We start from the raw sequence: 20,953 nt of genomic DNA on the forward strand, positions 1-20,953 counted from the left end.
CTCCCTGATATATGCCCTCATATTGATGCACCTTGCTCTTTCAAAATTATTTGTGCAACTGGAAAAATATAAGTTAAAAATCCCTGGAGAAGTTTCCTGACTGAATTGTTAAGAAGTTAAGAACTTATTATTTAAAATTTTATATAATATATAAAAATACATATAATACATATTTATATACACACAAATATATGTACTTGTGTATATATAATATATGCACAAATATACACTATATATTAAATATGTAAATGTACGCACGCATTTACACACACACGCACACGCACACACACATACCCCAAGTCCTAGTCAAAGTTGGTTCTTACTTTTCTAAAACTTGAAGACAATACACTCATGGCCCATCCTGGGTTTCCCGCAGCTGTACTCTTTCCGGATCAAAACCTTACAAACTTTTTTTTTTTTTGGACACAATCTAGCAATGAGGTTAAAATCTCCAGTAAGCAACAGAGTTGGTCCGATTCCTAAATTCTGTGGCAGATAAGCTCCTGGCAACCCAGAGTGCGCTCCATCTCTTCAACTACTTGATACCAAAGTTCCTCATGAAAAGCAACCTGCAGCTGATACTTTACTGATCCCAAAGCCTTGACCTTGCAACCTGATAAAAAACAGTAAGTCCTCCAGTTTTGAATAAGACAAGCACCCAAAGTAATTGACTATATTTGCATACCTCAGATTTTTGAAAGCCAGGGAAAAAAAATTCATTCCAAGAACAAACCAACCGAGGACAACAACAACAACAACAACAACAAACTTCACATAAATAAAAATATTTGCTGGGTGCCAATTCTCGTTGCTAATCCTTCGCCCGGAGAATTTTACCCACTACCCCCCAAACCTAAATGAACTTCGACAGCCCAGTTGAAAGAGTCTGCTCTACCCTGGGTACTGTGTCAGTGTCCCAGGAGACGAGTGCTCTAACAGTGAAAAGAATCACTGTCTTCCACTCTTTTCTACCAGAAGTAGATAATGAGCAGTGCCCCACGAAGGCAAGTTCACGGCAGATAAAAACAGAATCTCTCCTCTAAAAAAAGAAATTAATTGGACGATCACTTAGAACTCATGCGAATGCCCCTTCATCGCCCTGGCTCGGTGACATGCCATGATTCACAGATCCTTGCAAGGCAAGCCGCCGCAGATGCTGCTCGTTAACTTACGACATTCACTGTGCGCTGTTCGCAGGTAGCCCTGGCTTAGCCTTCACCATGGAGACTTCCCACAAGAAGCTGGAGCGCTCCTGGGCTCAGGCGTGTTCTTTCTTCCTTCCAGAGGAGTGAGAAATCCCTAGCATGGGAATCGGAGAGAAGAAAAAGGAAAAGGTAAATGCCTCATCCAATCACTCTGTTATCTCAACAAATGAAGTCTCACGGATTTGAGAACTCGCCAAAGACCATTTTCCAGCACCCTTTCCTAAAAAAAAAAAGGAATGTAGTATTTTTGCTCCCGCCCCAGGAGACACGGCGTCGCCCGGTCAGCCTTTCCCCCGCCCCCCGTCCCTCCCCACCCTTCCCCCCCCACTCCCCACACACCCATAAAGTTGAAGCCAATTCTGGGGGACTCCTGATGTAATCCCAGCTGAGATGTCAACTTGCAACACGGTCTCATAACACGCCACCTGATTTTACTCTCTGCAAAAGGGAGGGAGCTGGACGATCACCTCTTGCCATTTTCATACCTCACTGGGTTGTTGGGAAGATCAATAAGATCACTCTTGCAAAGTACTCACAGTTCCCGAGAAGAAAGGCACTATGTAAACGCCAAGTATTATTAGTGGTCATAAGCCTGTTACTGAGCTCTGAGCCAGAATTTAAAAGCCAGCTTTGGCTAGCCACCAACCGTCCACTCTCCCTGGGGCACCCAAACGTGCAAAAAAAAGTCTGCATGGGCTGCATTGCTGAAACTTCCCTTGCACTGAGGGGTCCGGGGAAGCCCAGAACCGGAAACAGAGCCTTCTGGAAGCTCAGGGAGAAAGCACGTAAAGACCTGGATCAGAGCGGGAAGCAAAGGGGGGGGGGCGTGGAAGGTGGGTGACAGAGGCCTGTGCAGGAGAATTGTTCTTTGGTCCCTGCCGTATGGTCCCCTCCGATGGCTGGGTGACAGTGTTGAGTGCACTGGAGGTTTGCAGGGCTGTGAAATTTTCCACTTGGCTGTCTGCCGATCCTGCCCACCGAGGATAACACTTCCATACACACATAAGTGGCACACGAGGCCCTGCTGGAGAGGACTGGAGGATTTTGTGTTTGTTTGTTGCTTTTAAAGAAAAGCCCTATTCATATCCTGATCCTTAATATTTTCCACACCTGGATTTCTTGATTTTTTTTTCCCCCTCCTTGAAGACAGAGCCAGGAACAGCCCTGCCTGGGCCAACATGATCAAGTTATTTCGACTCGTGTGTTCTTGAGGAGCATGCTTGGGGTATGGGAACTTATGTGACGGGCTCTGGGGATGGTGAGAAACACAGAATATAAGTGCTACGCTAGCGCCCTGTTTGCTTCCCAAACAAATCATCCACGAGTTCCCTTTCAAAGCCGCAAAGCACATGCCCAACAAAGGTGGGAGGCTCAGGACTAGCACTGTGGGTGTAACCCTGTTTTCGAGGGGAAAATGTGGTCCTGATCTCCAAAAAAAAAAACCCCGCAAAAATGAATAACAGCAAATCTTCGATTTGGAATTGGTAAGACACTGGCAAGTATACCTCAAAATAACTGAAAAACGGAGAGAAGAAAATTAGAACGGAGAGAAGAAAATTAGGACCGAAGGAAGAAAGGAGGAATCTGCTACGAATATAGTTAACCAGGGCTTTTACAATGAATACAGTTTACAAAGTGCTTTCTTCTTTTTTTTTTATTGAGGTATAATTGAGAGACAACATTATATTAGTTTCAGCTATACAAAGTGCTTTCATATTCATTCATTCATTCATTCATTCATTCACTGGACAAATTTTTACTTGGTGCTTCCTATATTCACCAGGTTCTATGTTCATAATGGTGAACAAAACAGCCAAGGACCAGGCCTTTAAGGAGCTCACTGCATCAAGAGGAGCAGACGAGCCCGAATCAGTGTATATCATTTGTAGTCCATGTGTGAAATTTGCAAATCGGATAGGCATTAGGAAGGAAAAAGAAACATTGTGATTTGCGATCCTATTGGGAGGACCACACTCCCAAGGAGGGGCTTCAGAAGGCTTTTCTTACAAAATGACCAAGTGAGAGAAGTTCGGCAGGTAGAGAACACAGCCTCTGTGTGATGTGATCTGATTGGACGTGGACAACTAGTTTCTGGTATTTTATCTTCTTTTTTTTTTCTTCCTGCCCATTTCAACTGGGTCTCCTTTATCAAGAAATGGGCCACACAGCTGTTCTCAATACCTTGAAATAAGAGAGGATTCTTCTTCCCAATTGCCAGAACATCAGCACAACAAACACTAGTAATTTCTGCTAGAGGAGCACGGTTCGATGCAGGTATTATACTTGATATGACAGGAGAGGAAGCCCCTGCTTTCCTAATGCATCTCACGTCACCCCGTCATCACGGTGAAAGAAAAGGAAGCTCTCTGTTAACACCTGCAAGCCACAGCTGGAGTTAAGAAAACCCTCCCCCAACCCCCCAAAGGGCTAAAAACAGATCACATTACATGTAAACTTCTGCAAAAAAAATCTTCCTAGTGCCTTGCAGTAGGTTCCAAATTTGCTGGCTTCCTCTTTACTATTAAGATGTTTTTATTATTTTTCTCTTGGACTCCAAACAGCCTTTATGTCCCTGTTCTGGGAGCCTTCTCATTTGGTTCTCGCTTTGGTTACCTGTTTATTGACCCAGGCAAGCAGCATGGTGCAAGGCAATAAAAAGCAATGGAAATGTTGCGTTCATCTGAAGTGTTTTCTTGTTCCCTATCATCCCCGATCTGGTACAATGTAATCCTTCCGCTAAGGAAAATCAGCTAATTCGCTTTCTTCATCCTACAAAACGAAGGCATCCTCAGACAGGTTCATTCATGTCCTCCCCGCGAATGAAGTAAGTCTGAAAGTCTGTCTGAAACAAATACGCCAAACTTCTACTTGAGTCTTGTCCCCATCTAAAGACATCCAGGACAAAACGTAATTTCCCCTCCAGGTTTCTCATATAACCAAAGACATTAATAATACTTCAAGTTCAAAGTCCCAAAACACAACTCCTCGCTTTGACATCGCGGTTTTGACAAACTTTAGCAAACTGGGAAAGAAAAGAGAGAGCAGGAAAAACGTCTTCTTGAATCCAAGCGGCCACAACCCCCGCCATCAGACTTGGGAAATGATACCAGGCTGACCGTTTCATCCTTCTGGTCCGGAGAAGAAAATGACACAATACCAATTTCTTCCCCTGAATGCCCACAGCACTTACAGTCTCGACCACACATTTTGCCTCGAGGTCCTTTTCAATTCAGCACTCCATTATACTGCCTTTCTATACTCCACTGGATTTACTTAAGTCTTGAAGGTTCAAAAAGTTTATAAGCTCCTTGATGAAAGAAACCTTGCCGTGCCTTTCTTTTGCAGTCCCCTCACAGCGTCTAGTAGGAGAGCCTGCATTTAAATTAAATGATCCATATCCAAAACCTGTTCTACGACTTAACCCTTACTCAAAGGAATGACTATTCTATAGCTATCATCTAAGCCCTTCCCACCTGTCTCCATCCTCCGGGATCCTGTAGCTCCTTTGATGACTATCATCCACATGAAAGCCCTCCGTGAAGGGGAGAACAACTAAGTTACAACTTCGCCTTCTCTCTTTTGTTCTTCCAACCCATTACATTTGGAGTCATTAGTGGCTTTTCAACAGTTGCCATATATATCTTTGATTCTCAGAGCTTTCCCAAGCCACTGTTTTAAGGAAACCCTGGTGGTGTGTGGAGGGGAGATGTGGATGCTCTGAGCCAGGGGCTCTTGAACCTGAACCATTATCAGAAAAATCTGGAAGTCGGGGCGCCTGTGTGGCTCAGTCAGCTAAGCATCTGCCTTTGGCTCAGGTCATGATCTCAGGGTCCTGGGATCAAGCCCTGTGTTGGGCTCCCTGCTCAGCGGGGAGTTTGCTTCTCCCTCTCCCTCTGCCCCCCCACCCCTGCTGCTTGTGCTCTCTCCCAAATAAATAAATGAATAAATAAAACCTTAAAAAAACCTGGAGGTCTTATGAAACACCTGGAGGTCACAGATGCCTCCCTCCCCCTCTCCCCAATTTCTCATTCATTAGATCTGTGGTGGGGCCAGAGAACTTGCATTTCTAACAAGTTCCCAGGGATTGCTGGTGCTCCTGGTCCAAGGACCACACTCTGAGAACCACTAAAGGTAAACCTGCTCTAAAGGTAAGCCTTTCGGTCAATGACCTAGCCAGACAGAGGCTAAGAATCTTATGGGTATATTTAGTCACTCTAAGATGGCTACATTGGAAAGAGTAACTCCTGTCTGGTCTAGAGAGGTGGCAAATGGCCACATACCTTATACTCTGGGGGAAATTTTTGTTGCTTTAGTGTTGGGCTCTTGTCTGCTCTCCCCCTACTGGCTCCAGGTCCTGTTGGGGTCAATTCCGCCCTTCATCTCTCCATCAGTCTTTTTCTTCTCTGCTAGAAACTTCTCGGCAGAAACACGCTCAGCCACTGCCATCCCTAGGAGACCTTCCCCAGACTCTGTTATGTTCCCAAATAGCTGTGGCCTCTCTCCTGTTCACTAATGAACGTGTAAGTGTCGTATAAATTCATTGCTGGTACCGTACCAGGCACAGCTTAACCTGCCTCCTAAAAGCAGCGGCCTTTCCCTACCTGACTTCTCTTCTACTCTTTGGTTATGGCTCCTCAACAGTTCCTTCAATTTCCTTTTACTTTTATTTAGTGGACTAGCATTTCTGCCTGAACAGTATCTTTCCGGAGTGACCTCTCCCCCATTCTTTTGTTACCAGGCTGGGGTGACCTCACGCCTTGGGTGCAAAGACAGGCACATGACCTAGTTCTGGAAGATTAGAATACGTATCCCTTTCACTACGATGACTGCATTTAGGGACAGGCACATAACCAAAGCCCATCGGAGGCCTCTCTCGGATGGGCTGGAGCATGAAAGTGTGGTCTCGTAAGAGCTGTTTTTACTCCCTTGTGAGGAAAGCCCACTTGAGAATGAGGCTCTCTAACGGGGAGCAAAGCTGAAAGACGGAAGTCTGAGTCCTGATGACGGTGAGGTGCCTTGGACCCAGCCATGCCAAAAGTGAGATTTATCCCTGGATTTTTTAGTTACGTTGTGAGAGACAAAAATCCACAGTGGCCCCGTAGATTGCCCTATGTCCTAGGGCACACACACCTTCTCCCCCTAGTTATTGAATCAAGCACTAATTCAGAGGCTGCCACTGTGAGGGGATTTTGCAGCTAAAAGTAAGGTCCCGAATCAATGGACCTTAATGTAGAAAGTTTACCCTTGGTGGGCCTGACCTAATCAGGTGAGCCCTTCCAAGAGACAGGCTCTTTCAAGAATGAGATTCAAAATGAGAGGACATATTTGGGTTGGGGGGGGTAGCACCACATGACAAGGTACTGGAGAGGCACCAGCTGACAGCCCTGGAATGGGGGTCTCAGGCCTACAGCCACAAGGAAATAAGTTCTGCCAATCACCACGTGAGCTTGAAAGAGGATGGTGGGCCCCCGATGAAAATGCTCTAATTCAATGCAGAACTTTCCTGAGAAACTAACACCTTGATTTGAGAATCCAGCTAAGCCATGGTAGCTGCAGAAACCAAGACAATGGGGGGTGAGGTCTGAAGTCACTAAGTGATGGTAATTTGTTATGTAGCAGTAGAAAACAAATATATATGAGATACAATACACTTGGGTGTATGTGTGTGGGTTTTGTTTTTTTTTTTGGTTTAAATCACCTTGAGTTTTATTTGCCTCTTGCAACCAAAATATCCTAGTACTCTTGATTCCTCCCAGATGGTACTAATCTGGTGTTCCTCCCATCACTCTGTTGCTCCTCTTCCTTGGCTTGTGTCCCCTCTTCTTATTCCTTCTAACCCTAGGGTATGTGTTCCCCAAGGTTACATGCTCAGCCCTCTTCTCTTTCTTTGCTAATTTCCTTTTATTGCATAGAGTTTTTAAATCTGTATCCTGGGCCCTGGCATCTCCCCCTTTCAAGATGCTGGATAATATGCAGTCTCAAGAAATCACATCTGTTCCAAAACTTCCCATTTTTGCCCCCAAACCAGTCCTCCTCTTCTATCTCTGATTCTTGCTAATGGCAAGAATGTGTTCTTCTCTTCCTCCCTGTGCCCCTCGGTTGTCAAGTCTCATGGGGCCTGCACTCCAAGCCCACAATGCCATGCTGGCTCAGACCCTGTTTCGCCACCAGCAGCCTGCTCACTGGTCTTCTCGCCTTCAGTCTTCTCCCTGCGCACCCTCTGAGTCATCCCTGTTGGATCATACTTCCAAAAGTAGACTAGATAATACAACTTCTCCACGCTGTACCGTCACAGATTCCTACGGCTGGTGGAAATCGTTTACAGTCTGAGGGGGGAGACCTTCACAGTTTGGCCCCAGCTCCTTTTCCTCCTGGAGATCCATGTTGTCCCAGCCAGAAGGCACTGCTCCTTCATCTCTGAGATCTCTCATTTCCACGCCCCAGGTCGAAATCCAAGCCACACCTCCCAAGGCCCGCTCAAATCCTACTTTTCCCATCACGCTTTCTGCCATCCTGCTATCTCGCAACTTTCTCAATCATCTCCTATCCCATTTCTGCAATTTCAGCTACCTGCGGGCAATCAAGGTCCAGAAGCCCAGGACCCTCCTTCTGATGTAAGGTCAGAAGGTCAACGGTAGCCTGAGGCCTACGTCATTCACTTCACTTCGCCCCCTCCCAGAGGCGTTTTATCATCTCACATCATCTCAAGAAGAAAGGTGAGTACAGTATAGTAAGATACTTTGAGAGACAGAGACCACACTGACATAACTTATTTACAGCACACTGTGATTGTTCTTTGTTACTAATTATTGTTACTCATTTTTTACTAATTAATTTATAAATTATAATAGATTACGACTAAATTTATAAACTGGTTAATTTATAAATTAAACTTTATCACAGCTTTGTATGTATAGGAAAAAAAGAGTACATACAGGGTTTGGTACTATCCATGGTTTGGGGCATCCACAGGCGTCTTGGAATGTAGCCCCTGTGGAAATGGGGCATTACTGTGCCCCTCCCTTTTTAAATGTGAACTCTGATAGTTTTTTATTCCTTCTCCTTAGGATACTAATAATTTTATTCCTTAGGCTAAGACAGGCACCATTTCCTCATGCAGACTGCAGTAAACTCTATGAAGTCAGGCTTTATATTTGCCTTCTTGTAGTGCTTTTATAAAGGGTAAACACTTGATAAATACTTGTTGGTGAACTGACTGAGAATGTGATATTTTACTTTCACTCTGACATGTCCTCAAGTCTCTTTACTCTGTGGTTACCATATAGGAGAGCTCCCTTTCCGGTGACTTGGGAGAAAGATCATTACATAAGCCTCTATGGAAACTGCTCAATCAATGAAATGTTCTGCAAGAGCCTCCTTTTCCAACTCAGGACCAAAGCTGACTCTTTGTATTTTTGTTCTGAGGAAGAAAGAGAAGCAACCAGGGCTGCTGGAAATCGCAGAGTTCAGAAACACTTGGTCTGGATGAGCACGCTCAGCCCAGCAGGGTCCAGAGCCTCTGTCTCCACTCTGCTCACAAAAGAGCATAAATGTCAGTCACAGAGGGCCAAAAGCTCCTCTGTCCCCAAAAGGCAAGGAATTCAATGCAGAACTTTCCTGAGAAGACGGGTGTGCAGTCAGATTTTAAGAAGAGCTGGAGGAAGGTGAAGGGTGGGAAGAAGCCCAAACCTAAGGTATTCTGAAGAACAGGATTTATTCGTCACATCATGGGATCCCTATTCAATCAACATTTGATGATTTGTGTGATTTAGCCATTATAAAATCTTCTTCCAGACTGGTAATCCTTGGATTATGCTTTGGAATGCATTTGGGATATTTTCTCCTGATATTGACTGGTTTGTGTTTAGGTAATAAAAACTAAAATTAGTATGTGTCTAAAGAACACATCATCAGAGAGATACGTATGCTGGGAAATAAATCCTCTGATCAAACTTAAAAAAAATTATAATTCATGTTGATTCACGCCACTGTTTCTCTCCTGTTTAGCAGAGCTTATCACACAAAGGTAAGGCTTCATCCACGCATACATAGACTCGGCAAGTGTCCACGTGCAGGTTACACCTCCTTACCAGCATAAAGCGAAGTTTGCTAAGAGATATAATTATGCATCCCGAGAAAAGTATGTCTGCATAGCAAGAATAAGAAGAAAATACGTATGAGAAATACCTCATCTGCATTGAATAGCTGCACAATGATATCTCTAGGAAAGCATAATTTTGAAAACCAAGATGGCATGTGCTCCTTACTGACAATTTCTTCCCGGCCTTATTTAAAACTTTGCTCACGAGGGGTTGCCGGAGCCCATCAGAAGGCACTTGGCCCAGGATGCAAAAGAATCTTGCTCAAGAAGCCCAGACAGCACGCTGAGGCTCCACATTCTCCGGGTTATGAGTCCCTTTCACACTGTGGTAAGTCATCACACACCTTCTCCCTGAAGGAGTTGTATTCATGCCTGCTTGAGAAGGCCAGTGTTTAGTGTGGGTGTTGCAGAAGGGCACGGTAAAAATGGGGAAGGCGGGGAGGGGCCTGCGCCTCATGGGTTGATCATTCACAAAAGTAGTTACAAATTGGGAGCAGTGAGGGTCCATCTGGAGACTTTGGGAGGAGTGCTCTGACTCTGGCTTTCAATTTCTGCTCTTCTGGCTCTAGGACAAAATTTAGTAAATCAGACCAAAATTTAGAACACAATTAGTAAACATTCTAAGAAAGGGATGTAAATATTTCCCCCTCGTTCTCTTTTGACATAATATTAGGAGTTCTACGATAGCATCTTCATTTGATTTGGTCTGACTTCACAAAATACCAAACGATGGGTCAAAGTAAAATGACAAGACAGAATCCACATACCACCCCCCACCCCGACCTCCCTACTTTTGAACAGACACGAGTAATAAAATTCACCAAAGGTATTCAAAACAGAACTCTGGAAGCATCCTATCAAAGCCACAACTTCCTTTTCATTTAATGAAATACTACTACGTAGAAACACGGCTGCAACCAGGACCTCAACTCATGCTTTAGAAGTAAGCTGGAGTATGGTTACGTGAAAAAGGCTATTCAGAGATTCTTTTTAAACCAGAATTATTTTTCCAAACTCAAGATCGGCACAACTAGCCAACTTTTGCATAATGTTCGGATAAGAGGACTTTCTGTAATTGTATTAGGCAAATCTCATTTGTCTTCCTTTTTGTCTGCTTTATTGAATTAATAAAGCCAACAAATATAATGACCCTACGTATTCTTTAAAAATTTTTATTTATTTAATTGAGAGAGAGAGAGAAAGCACGAATAGGAGGGGCAGAAGGAGAGGGAGAGAGAATCTCAAGCAGGCTCCATACTGAGCGCGGAGCCCAACACGGGGCTTTATCTCACGACCCTGAGATCATGACCTGAACCAAAACCAAGGGTCAGATGCTCAACCGACTGAGCCACCCAGGTGCCCCTAATGACCCTGTATTTTAATCTCTTTTTTCATACTATTTCAGGTACTTGCCTCCTTGTTTAACTACTACAACTTTCTGATGCAATGAGAACAAAAGTATTGCAGGACAAAGGGGCTATTGTAAACTCCTCTCCTTTTGGAGGAGGCTTAATAAAACTATTCGAGCTTAAAACCCTAGATTTCAATGGTCTCAGCTGTAAACACCAAGTAACAGAAATGCCACTTGGCATCAAGTCTGGGGATTACCTGTTGGAACACCAAAGGCAGGTATACTTTGATGTGGGTTACCTGGTGCCGGGGAACTACCAAGAAATACAATTATTCTTTTTCGATGAATCTGGAAGTGAAGATTTGATACCGTATTTGGAGCAAAGATGATCCACGGTGTGGGGGGGGGGGGGGCAGGGGGGAGGGGGGTGCCGGAGCTTGCGCATGTCTCCTTGAGCCGGTTACAAGTAACACTGTCTAAAGAGACACCTCCTATTTCACTTGCTACAATGTTTTAAGCCCAAACAAAGGGAAATACCAAATATTATTTTCTGAGTAAAGGACCCCCGGGGCAAGATGCAGCCACAATTTGCCTTCAGTCCTGAAACTCCATCAAAACACCTGATGAGGGTGTTCCATCAAAAATCCCAAGGAGTTTCTTGACATAATGAGCATTCTAAAAGTTTCCTACATCTCTTTAAAAATAAATATTAAAAAACTCCATAGACGTTGGCAACATCTGTTTGTCACAGGGCCCGAGAACACACATTCTCAGAGAACAGCATTGCCCCCCCCCCCACCATTTCTATCAGAAGAAAGAATAAGGGGTTTTCTCCCCCCCTCCTCCTTCAGCCTCGGGGTTTAGGGGTTTATCCTCATATCATGGCTCAGGGGATTCTCACACTTAACTCCCAACATATCAAACGAGGAGAAAATCTCTCGCTCCTTAATTGTTTTGTCGAATAAGCTCTCAAAAGTTCATTTTTGTTACCTTTTTTCAGGCAAAATAAGAGGCCTTTTACAAAAATTCTATTGCTAAAACAATGGAATTCTCCCGGGAATGACTTCGTTATGGAAATGAAGTGACAGCTTCTTTTATCTAGCCAGGCAGAAAGTCTGCATTTATAAAAGGCATTCAGAGCACTCAAGTGCTGTGTGTGGGCGGGCATAAAATGCTATTTTTAATTCAGATTGCAGCATTCCTCCCATACAGGTCTTTCAGATAATCATAATCATAATAACACTGATCTACAAAAAAAAAAAAAAAAAGATTCCCATTTCTGCTGACCCCAGCAGAAAAAGAGAGGAAGAAAAAAAAATTAGGAGAATGACAAATACAGTTTCCTTCCACATGTGGACCACTCCGTAGGCTCAAAGATCAATCTCTAAAGCTATCTGAGCTGACTATCTATTATCCAGAATTAAAAGCACTTAAGCTCTGTGAGTAACAGCATCCCATCCCACACAAATTTACATTTTTGTACGTGTGACTTTCATTGTGAATCTGCAGGAATCACCTGTGTCTGCCGGGAAATGCTGGGTGAGTTCTTCCACCTGTTCTCAAGAGTGAACAGTCCTTGGTGATGCGGTGACGGAGGAGTCCGTCTATGTGACGGGGCCACACTGGAAACCCGATTTCTGATTTCAAAACCTGGAAGGCCCCGCGGGTATTCAAGAGGAGCTTGAGCTTCTGTTTGGGCAAACACAGAGCTTTCCAGGTCAGGTATGGAATCTGCAGATGGTCTGCCATGTTTCTCCTACTGGCTCTACTGGGGACCAAAGCCTGAGGAGGGGTGATGGATGGAAGTTTGGGTAGGGAAGAGGAGACCAGTGTAGATGATGCTGCAGAAGTATGACACTGGAGAGAAAAAAGTGTAGGATCAGAGGGGAATTACGAGGATAAAGGAACAAGACCTGTAGCAATGGCTAAGTGACTGGTTTACGACCACTCGAGCAGGATTAGAGAACAGCGAACAGACAGGGTCAGAGAGAGATTTTGTAATTGAAGTAAAATTCACATAACATAAAACTCACCATTTTAACCATTTTTGAAGTGTACAAGCGCAGTGGTTTTTACCATTATCTCATTCCAGAAGATTTTCATCATCTCAAAAGAAACTCTGTACTCATTCTCCATTCCCACCCTGCTCTCTGTTCCTGGCAACCACTAATCACTTTCTGTTCTATGAATCTGCCTATTCTGGATGTTGCATATAAATGGACTCATAGAATATGTGGCCTTTGTGGCAGCCTTCTTTCACTTAGCATCATGTTTTCAGGATTCATCCAGTATTTCCTTCCCTTCCTGGCTACATAATACTTGGCTGTATGTATAGACCACATTTTGTTTCTCCATTTATCAGCTGATGGACATTTGGGTTATTTCCACCTTGTGGCTATTAGGAAGAATGCAACCTTGAACATTCTTCTACCTATTTTTGTTTGAATGCCTGTTTTCAGTTCTCTTGGGTGCACCCCGGGGGATTGCTGGGTCATATGGTCATTCCATGTTTTTACATTTTGAGGAACCGCCAAACTGGTTTTCCACAGTGGCTGCACCATTTTCTGGAAATGTATGAAGTCTCTGATCGCCCCTCTTGGCCAACATTTGCTATCCCCCTTTTATTTTTCATTATGGCCATCCTAATGAGTATGAAGTGGGATCTCACTGTGGTTTGGACGGCATTTTCATAGCCACTAATGATGCTGAATGTCTTATGAATGTGTTTGATGGCCATTTGTATATCTTCTTTGGAGAAATGTCTATCCAGTCCTTTGTCCATTTAAAAACTGTCTTTTTGTGGCTCAGTTCTAAGACTTCTTTATGTATTCTGGAAGCCAAACTGACCAGATACATGATTTGCAAATATTTTCTCCCATTCTGTAGGTTGTCTTTTGACTTTCTTGATAGTATCTTTTGAGTCACAAAAGTTTTTGATTTTGATGAAGTCCAATTTATCTATTTTGTTGTTGTTGTTGCTTGTGTTTTTGGTGTCGTATCTAAGAATCCATCGCCAAACCCAAGGTCATTCATGAAGATCCACTGCATTTTTTTCTTCGAAGAGTTTTATAGTGTAGCTCTTACATTTAGGTTGTTAACCCATCTTAGTTAATCTTTTGTATATGGTGTGTGAAGGGTCCAGCTTTCATCTATTTTGCATGTGTCTCACGTGTTCTTCCCAGCTGTCCCAGCGCCACTTGTGGAAAAGAGGTCAAAGAGATTTTGAGTATGGAATTATTTTAGTCTGTTCTCTTTTAAAAAAGGTGTTGTGTGTATGTGTTTTTTTAATTTTTCAAATTACCTTTGAGTGACTTTGTGGTTACATGAATACATCCCACATTTTGAAGATGTAACAAGTTTTCAAGGGCCCTGACTGGACAGGACCATAATCCTGAGCTTTCAGGGAAGGCAACCAGCTCTTGGGTGGTGCTTTTGCAGGGACCAATTTCCAAAAGCAACAAGGAGCCTGTAATTGCTCGGTTTTCTGCTCTTTTAGTTCCATTTGTTTCCATGTCTATTCCCCTCTAGTCAACTGCCTTTGTCCTTAGATATCTAGACACCTCTGTTCTCTTCCCCACCCCAATACCCACCTATTGAATTGGCTCTTTAGAGAGAACTTAATAATCTAATTTATAGTAAGCCAGACGTAATATACATCTAGTATGATGTCCAAGTCCCAGTTTTAAGCAAAAAGAATTAAAGTTTAGAATTCCAGGTATCTGCAGAATAGGCAAATCCGTACAAGCAGAAAGTAGATCGACGGCCAGGGGTGGCAGGAGGGGAAATGGGATTAATCACTTAATGGGGACGGGGTTTTATTTGGGGGACATAAGATGTTTTAGAGCCAGATGAGGGCGATTCTTGCAGTAGGTGTTGTTGACTGTTCACCATCAATGGTTATTTTATGTATCATGAATTTTACCTTAATAAAAGGAAATCACACCTGAGAGTAGTTGAATTAAAAAAAAACAAAACAAACCAAAAAACCCAGAATTCCAGGTATCCGTTCAGCCACTGGAAGAACTGAAGACTTTCAAATCCCCCTACAGCACTGTTTCTCAAACTTGGCTGCACACTGAGATCGCCTGGGGAGCTTTAAGAACCCTGATGCCTGGGATCCACCTGCAGAGATCCTCACTTAATTGGTCCGGGTGCAGCCCGGGCAATGCAATTCTAATGTGCAACCCCAGTGGAGAGCCAGTGCCCCAAATGAGTTGTCAGAAGTGGCTCCTTACTCCCCCACCCTCGAAGCCAGCCTTCCTAGCCACCTTATGCTACCAGTGCTGTGTTAGGGATGTACATTCTTCCATTTTCTTTAAGTTTTATAATTTCCGATTAAAACTAACAAAAACTGAATTTCTTCTATTAGTTCTCATTTAATCTTCCCCCAAACGCTGTTAGTATTCCCAGTGTCCAATGACCAAACCAACTGAGAGATTAAGCAACAGCCCCAGACCCCAAAACTTGCAAGTGCCAAGAAATGGATTTCAGCGCAATTTTTTTCAACCCCAAAGTCTGTACTGTGTAAGGCCTCTAGGTACTTTTAAAAGAGCCAACCGTTAGGAGGAGAATGGTCCTATAATTTGGTAACGACACCCACAAAGCGAGCAGCCATTTCACATCTTCCATCCAGCACTCATATTGCAGGATGGGGCAGAGGGTGTATCCTCACTGAGGAGATGGTGACATTTACTGTCCTTTCTATTGCATGTGCCATGGGTGTGTGAGTGTGTGTGTGTGTGTGTGTGTGAGTGTCCATACAAAGGAAGTGGGCCTCGGGGGTATATATCTGAATTCAGGAAGATAGGACATGATTCCAAAAATGCAGCTGGGTCAGGTTTTCAGAGACAGCTGCGAAGCAGTAATTCTTTCCAGTATTTTGATAAGACTGGCAACAGGCAATGATATACCTTTATTATGGTGCAAGAATAACAAACACTGAGGGGACTAACACTTCATTCATTTGTGAATTTAATCTGATGCCTACATATGATTACAAAACTCCCAACGGTTGAAGACAGCAAGGCCACAGGATATCAGGCAAAAATCTCCAATCCTTAAATACTCAGGTTCTTGTAGTGGGGAAGGTACAACATCCACATAATATCATCTTGCCTGCTGAAGCGCAGGGCACATTCATAAACCCTTACACAACAGCAGAATAAAGTCAGAATTGGTAAAAATCTATTGGTAAGTGGTAAAAGCTGGGAACTGGGTTTCAGGTCATTTTTTCCTCCTCAAACATGTGCACTCAAACCAGTGTGTGGGTCTGGGCATGCACACTTGTGTGCATACACGTATGAGTGTGTATGCAAGCATGCACACACACATGCACACCCCAGGCTTGAAGGAAGAACACATTCTCAATCCTGTCATTTTTCATAGGCCTAATTTACTTAGCCTTAAGAAAAGAGGTGGTGGGTGCCCTGCTGTTATTCTCTGTTTGTACAGAGTACTACAGAAGGAAGCTGGGAGAATTTCTGTCCAACAGACTCAGACGTTAGAAAGGAGTAAGGATTTGCCTGAATGTTTTCTTAAGCTAGGATCAGAAGCGCGTTAGATGAGAAAAGTTTTTACAAGTGGGGGCTGTACCTGCTTGTCTCCTAACTGTAGTGAATCTGTCAACTTTCTTTCCAGTGTATCAAGGCTTTACTCTTCAAAATCATTCTCAGTGTGCTCTGAATTGCTATACTTTTAAGCTAACTACTTCTCAAAGTGCTGTTTAAAAACTGACATCTTCAACCACATTTCAGGCTGAGAATATATCTAAATTTGCAAAGTCTCATTGGTTCTTGAGAGAGTGCTACTTTAAAAAATACACTTGACAGCCAATCTCTTGAAAATGATTTGTGCAGAAATTGTGTTCAAATTACTTTATGCCAAGACACTTAAGAGAGAATGTGGTTTTCTTTGTAATAGGCTAAAAATAATGATATCCTTTATCTTCAACTGAACATGTACATATGTTGTATAAAGCTGTTGCATTTAAACAAATTGAAAAACAGTAGGATTCTGGCTCTAGTCCATAAAGAAACAGAACTTGCCCAGAATATCATTTTAAGCATTAAAAAAAAAAACAATTAACTGTTATTTTCTACAAAGTTCGATCTTACATACAGAATCAGAGTTGTCAGCCAGGTCCAAGGCATCAAATTATAAAAGTCAATATCTCAACAGCACACGGGAAACAGAAAAAAACAGCAAGTGCACTCCAATTTTTACATAGGGAAAAAGAGAGTAAGGGGAAAGTTCATTTATGTTTCTACAAATTGCTTTTGAGTGAATGGGCAATATGCTACTGAAATTGACCCCATGGAAACAGCGTGCAAATCAGATCCTTAAAATAATTCCCACTGGACATTTCATTGAGCGTGTTTCATGTGCAAAGTGCCACTAGGTGGGTACAAAGTTCAGAAATAGATAAAACATATCCATTGCTTTGAACGCAGGATACTGATTTTTAAAATAAAAAACTAATTATAACCAATTCTAATAATTTTTGGTAAGTCCTCATCACCAACAGCAGTTTTTTTTTTTTTTTTTTTAATGTGTGATTTGGGGGTTTTTTGTTGTTTTTTTAGCCAGAACACTATCTTCAAAGGAAGTCTCGCATAGAAACACACCAGGCACTCAAAAATCCACATGTAACTTTAACTCCCCCAAAACTTAACTGCTAATAGCCTAGTGTTGACCGAAAACCTTACCGAAAGAGTCAAATGACACATATTTTGTATGCTGTATACATTATATGCTGTATTCTTACCATAAAGTAAGCTAGAGAAAATGTTATTAAGAAAATCACAGAGAAAATACATTTACAGTACTGTACAGTAAAAAATCCGCAAATAAGTGGACCCACAGTTCCAATCTGTATTGTTCAAGGGTCAGCTATACATAAGACAAATAAAATTGAGGCTGTTCATGTGGACCTATATTGGTTCCCCACCTCTCTACCCATCACAACCAAGGACTTCTGAAGGCAGCCTTCACGGGGTGGGGGGTTGGGGGACTTTGAGAGATCCTTAGGCCACTGGAAAATGTGATCTGACCTCCATTGGTCTGAGGAGTCCATACTCCTTAAACATGGTGTAAGGGACCTTCTATGCTTTGCTCCTTCACTTCACCACCTTACAAGCTCACCACCCCACCAGTCACACGATGCGTCACCAGTGATGGAGTACCAACTGTTCACCGTACACACTATGTACCATGTTGTTTGTTCCCCATGCTTTGTCCATGGTGTTCCTCAGCGGGTGATCTCTTCATTCCCCTCGCCTACGTGATGAGTGCCCAAGACACCCCACAACTCTGCACAGTTAAATACCATCTTAACTCTGTATATGCATTCATTTTTGCCCTACCGTGCTGGGTGGTAATTATTGTTCATGTGGCCTTCACCGAAACTAACTCATGGGTAACTCAAGGATAAAGAGTATATTGTATTTATAGTTGTACTCCAGCTTTCGGCACAGGACTTGGCGCCTAATATGGGATTAATAAATGTTGAGTGAATGAATAAAGATGGATAGATGGGTGGACGGGCGGATGGATGGATGGATGGATGGATGACATGGCTTGCTGTACTTTAATCAAACTGGTGGAAAACATTTATAGGTATACGTATATATTAAATCCATATTTTTTTTTAAAAATTGTGATAAAGTCCACAGAACATAAAATTTACCATCTTAACCTTTTTTAAATGTACTGTTCAGGGGCATTAAGTACATTCACGCTGTGTACAACCATCATCAGCATCTATCTCCACAATTCTTCATTTGCAAAACAGAAATTCTTATCTACACATACACTCAAGAAACTCTAACTAATGTAGTTTAATGATCTAGGGTATGGAATACCCAGCTTCTTCACTTCCCTTTTGCCCCCACCTGCTGTATAGCTCATGCCTTTTCATCCACACTTAGGATGTTCCTTTGTGAGAAATGTGGTCAATGTGGTCGAGGCATGTGGTCAATGAAACTCCTAGCTAATAGTTTAGCTACTAGCTAGCAGCTTAGGTTGTTCAAAATAAATTTTCTAAATTGTTTTCCTAAGCTCTCCCTGATTCTTACTAACATGAATTAAGAGTCAGCTTTCAACCCTGGGACTGTTTTGGGCTTTAAGGAAAGCATGCTTTTAAGGAGCATGTGTATAAAAGGGCCTAGAAAAAACACATGTAGCCTATATGTGATATCCATGTGAGTTTTTCATATTTTGACATTTCTGAACTTAGAACTTGTTTTCCATATGATGAGTACATAAGAAAGTGGTAGCATTTCTATTTTTTCCCCCAGGAACCTAATCATTAAATCTGTGGTGCATCTTATAATCAGGGCATCAGAGAAATTAGGGCAAGCTGGTAAATATTTCATATTTGTACAGAAAGATTTTTTAGTTTAAAACATTGGCATATCACGATCCCACTTTCAATCCTACACATAGAGGAGTCTAAAGCAAAGAAATAAAAGGATTTGAAAGGGTGACGAGTCACTCTGGTGAATGGAGGGAGGCCAGCAGTGGGCAGCAAGGGACCTGGACACGAGGCCAGGATCTAGTACCAACTGCCACCCCATGAAAATCTCTCCACTGCTCTGGCCTCAGGTTGTCCACGTATAGATTACATGGGGTAGATTAAAATTCAAACAGGGTTAAGCTCTTCCTGACCTCCTTCTTATACCAACATCTAACAACTCTCTGACCCTACTCTAGAGTCCTCACCAGGACACGAGCTAAAGGGCCAACTGGTCTCCTTTGCATGGTTGGTTCTAGCATCAGATAATGGGGAGAGCCCACCTCCTCCTGAGTTCAGCTCTCCTACTTCCACTTTTGAAGTGTAATTCTAGCTCTGTTTTCTAACTTGGATCATTATTACTGCTTTCTACTTCCCAGCAGCTAATTACATACTCCCTCCAGGGAACCTAGGCCACTGTGTGAGGGGCCAAAACTTGGCCAGACACAGCCTACAGTTCTCCCTCCTAGCTGTGGTCAACCCAGATACCTAGACACACATGAGGAAGCCACTCAGTCCTTGCCTGAAAGAAGGCATCATATCGGTGGCCCAGATGTCCACCTTCTTGACTGACTGATACACCTATCCTCTGCCAAGCTTAACCCGCCAGCGCCATAGAACCAGAATTTCCTTCACCAAGAATGAAAAAGGTCCCTGTTGGTTGTGCCCAGGGTGCTTATCAGTACTATATTTGAGTATTCTAACATTAGGTCAGGCTGGACATCCCAACCCTTAAAAAGTTAATTAGGGAAAGAACGCACGTAGGCTTTATTTGAGAGAAAAAGTGCATTGGCAGCGTCTAAAATAGAAAGTTAAATACAGCAATGAAATCTTGAAATTTCCCCTTGCAAAAAAAAGGGGGAGGGTGGGATTTAACATGAACACGAGCCAGATTTGCTGAAAAAGCAGTCTTTGTTCCTCAACAAAACTGAAGCTGACTCTTTACAGAGTACTTACATTTCCTGAAATATCGTACTATAACTGACCCGTGGACACTGTTACAAGGCCCCTATTCCAAAAGCACAGGGAGAACCAACAGTATATAAAGAAAGCCAATTAGGGTCTCAGGGATGATTTCAGATGATTGAGAACATAAACTGTGATGCTTCTGTCTTTTAAGCATTTAAGTAATTTTAGTGTTGCCTCACTTGCCAGACTACACGAGTTACAAAAAAATCTCTGCTTTCTGTGGGGGGGGGGGATGGGTGAAATAGGTAAAGGAGATGAAGAATACGCCTATCACGATGAGCACGGTCACATATAGACTTGTGGAATCACTATATTGTACACCTGAAACTAGTATCATGCTGTATGTTAACTATACTGGAATTAAAATTAAAGACTTAAAAAAAAAGTGTCTGCTTTCTCTTAAAAGCCTCCACATGCCCAGAGACCGTGAATGATACTATGTCGAACAGCACACGGTCCCAATTCCCCCCGTGAGAAGTACTCCTCGGTGATTCTCCTCTGGACTTCCTCTGTGGGACAGTGTCTCGTCCCAGGCTGAGAGTATCATGGCTTTGGCAGAGAACTGACTGAAAATCTTGGCATCGGGGCTCACTATAAGCTGAGTTTACACAGGACTGGAAGAACATCGGAAGCCCTGGAAAAAGGAGAAGTATTTCTTTTTTTTAAAGATTATATTTATTTTTATTTGAAAGAGAGAATGAGAGAGAGGGAGCACATGAGAGGGGGGAGGGTCAGAGGGAGAAGCAGACTCCCCGCCACGCAGGGAGTCCGATGCGGGACTCGATCCAGGGACTCCAGGATCATGACCTGAGCCAAAG

At 42.9% G+C, this 20,953-nt stretch overlaps 1 protein-coding gene across 11 annotated transcripts in view; it reads right to left on the reverse strand.

Annotated features, from left to right (window-relative positions):
* The window catches only part of ATXN1 (ataxin 1), a 400,118-nt gene that overhangs the window by 151,270 nt on the left and 227,895 nt on the right, over window positions 1–20,953 (reverse strand). For 10 of the 11 annotated variants that reach the window (XR_004675816.1, XM_034985728.1, XM_034985720.1 and 7 more), the window contains one exon: window positions 1,173–1,299. The gene's annotated coding sequence lies outside the window, so the exon portion shown is untranslated. Of the gene's footprint in view, window positions 1–1,172; window positions 1,300–2,706; window positions 3,975–20,953 lie in introns of those variants that run through there. The other variant, XR_004675817.1, reaches the window with a different exon arrangement.

This window comes from Mirounga leonina, unplaced genomic scaffold, assembly GCF_011800145.1.
Source record: "Mirounga leonina isolate KUSES-001 unplaced genomic scaffold, KU_Mleo_1.0 Mir_366, whole genome shotgun sequence".
Lineage (NCBI taxonomy): Eukaryota > Metazoa > Chordata > Mammalia > Carnivora > Phocidae > Mirounga > Mirounga leonina.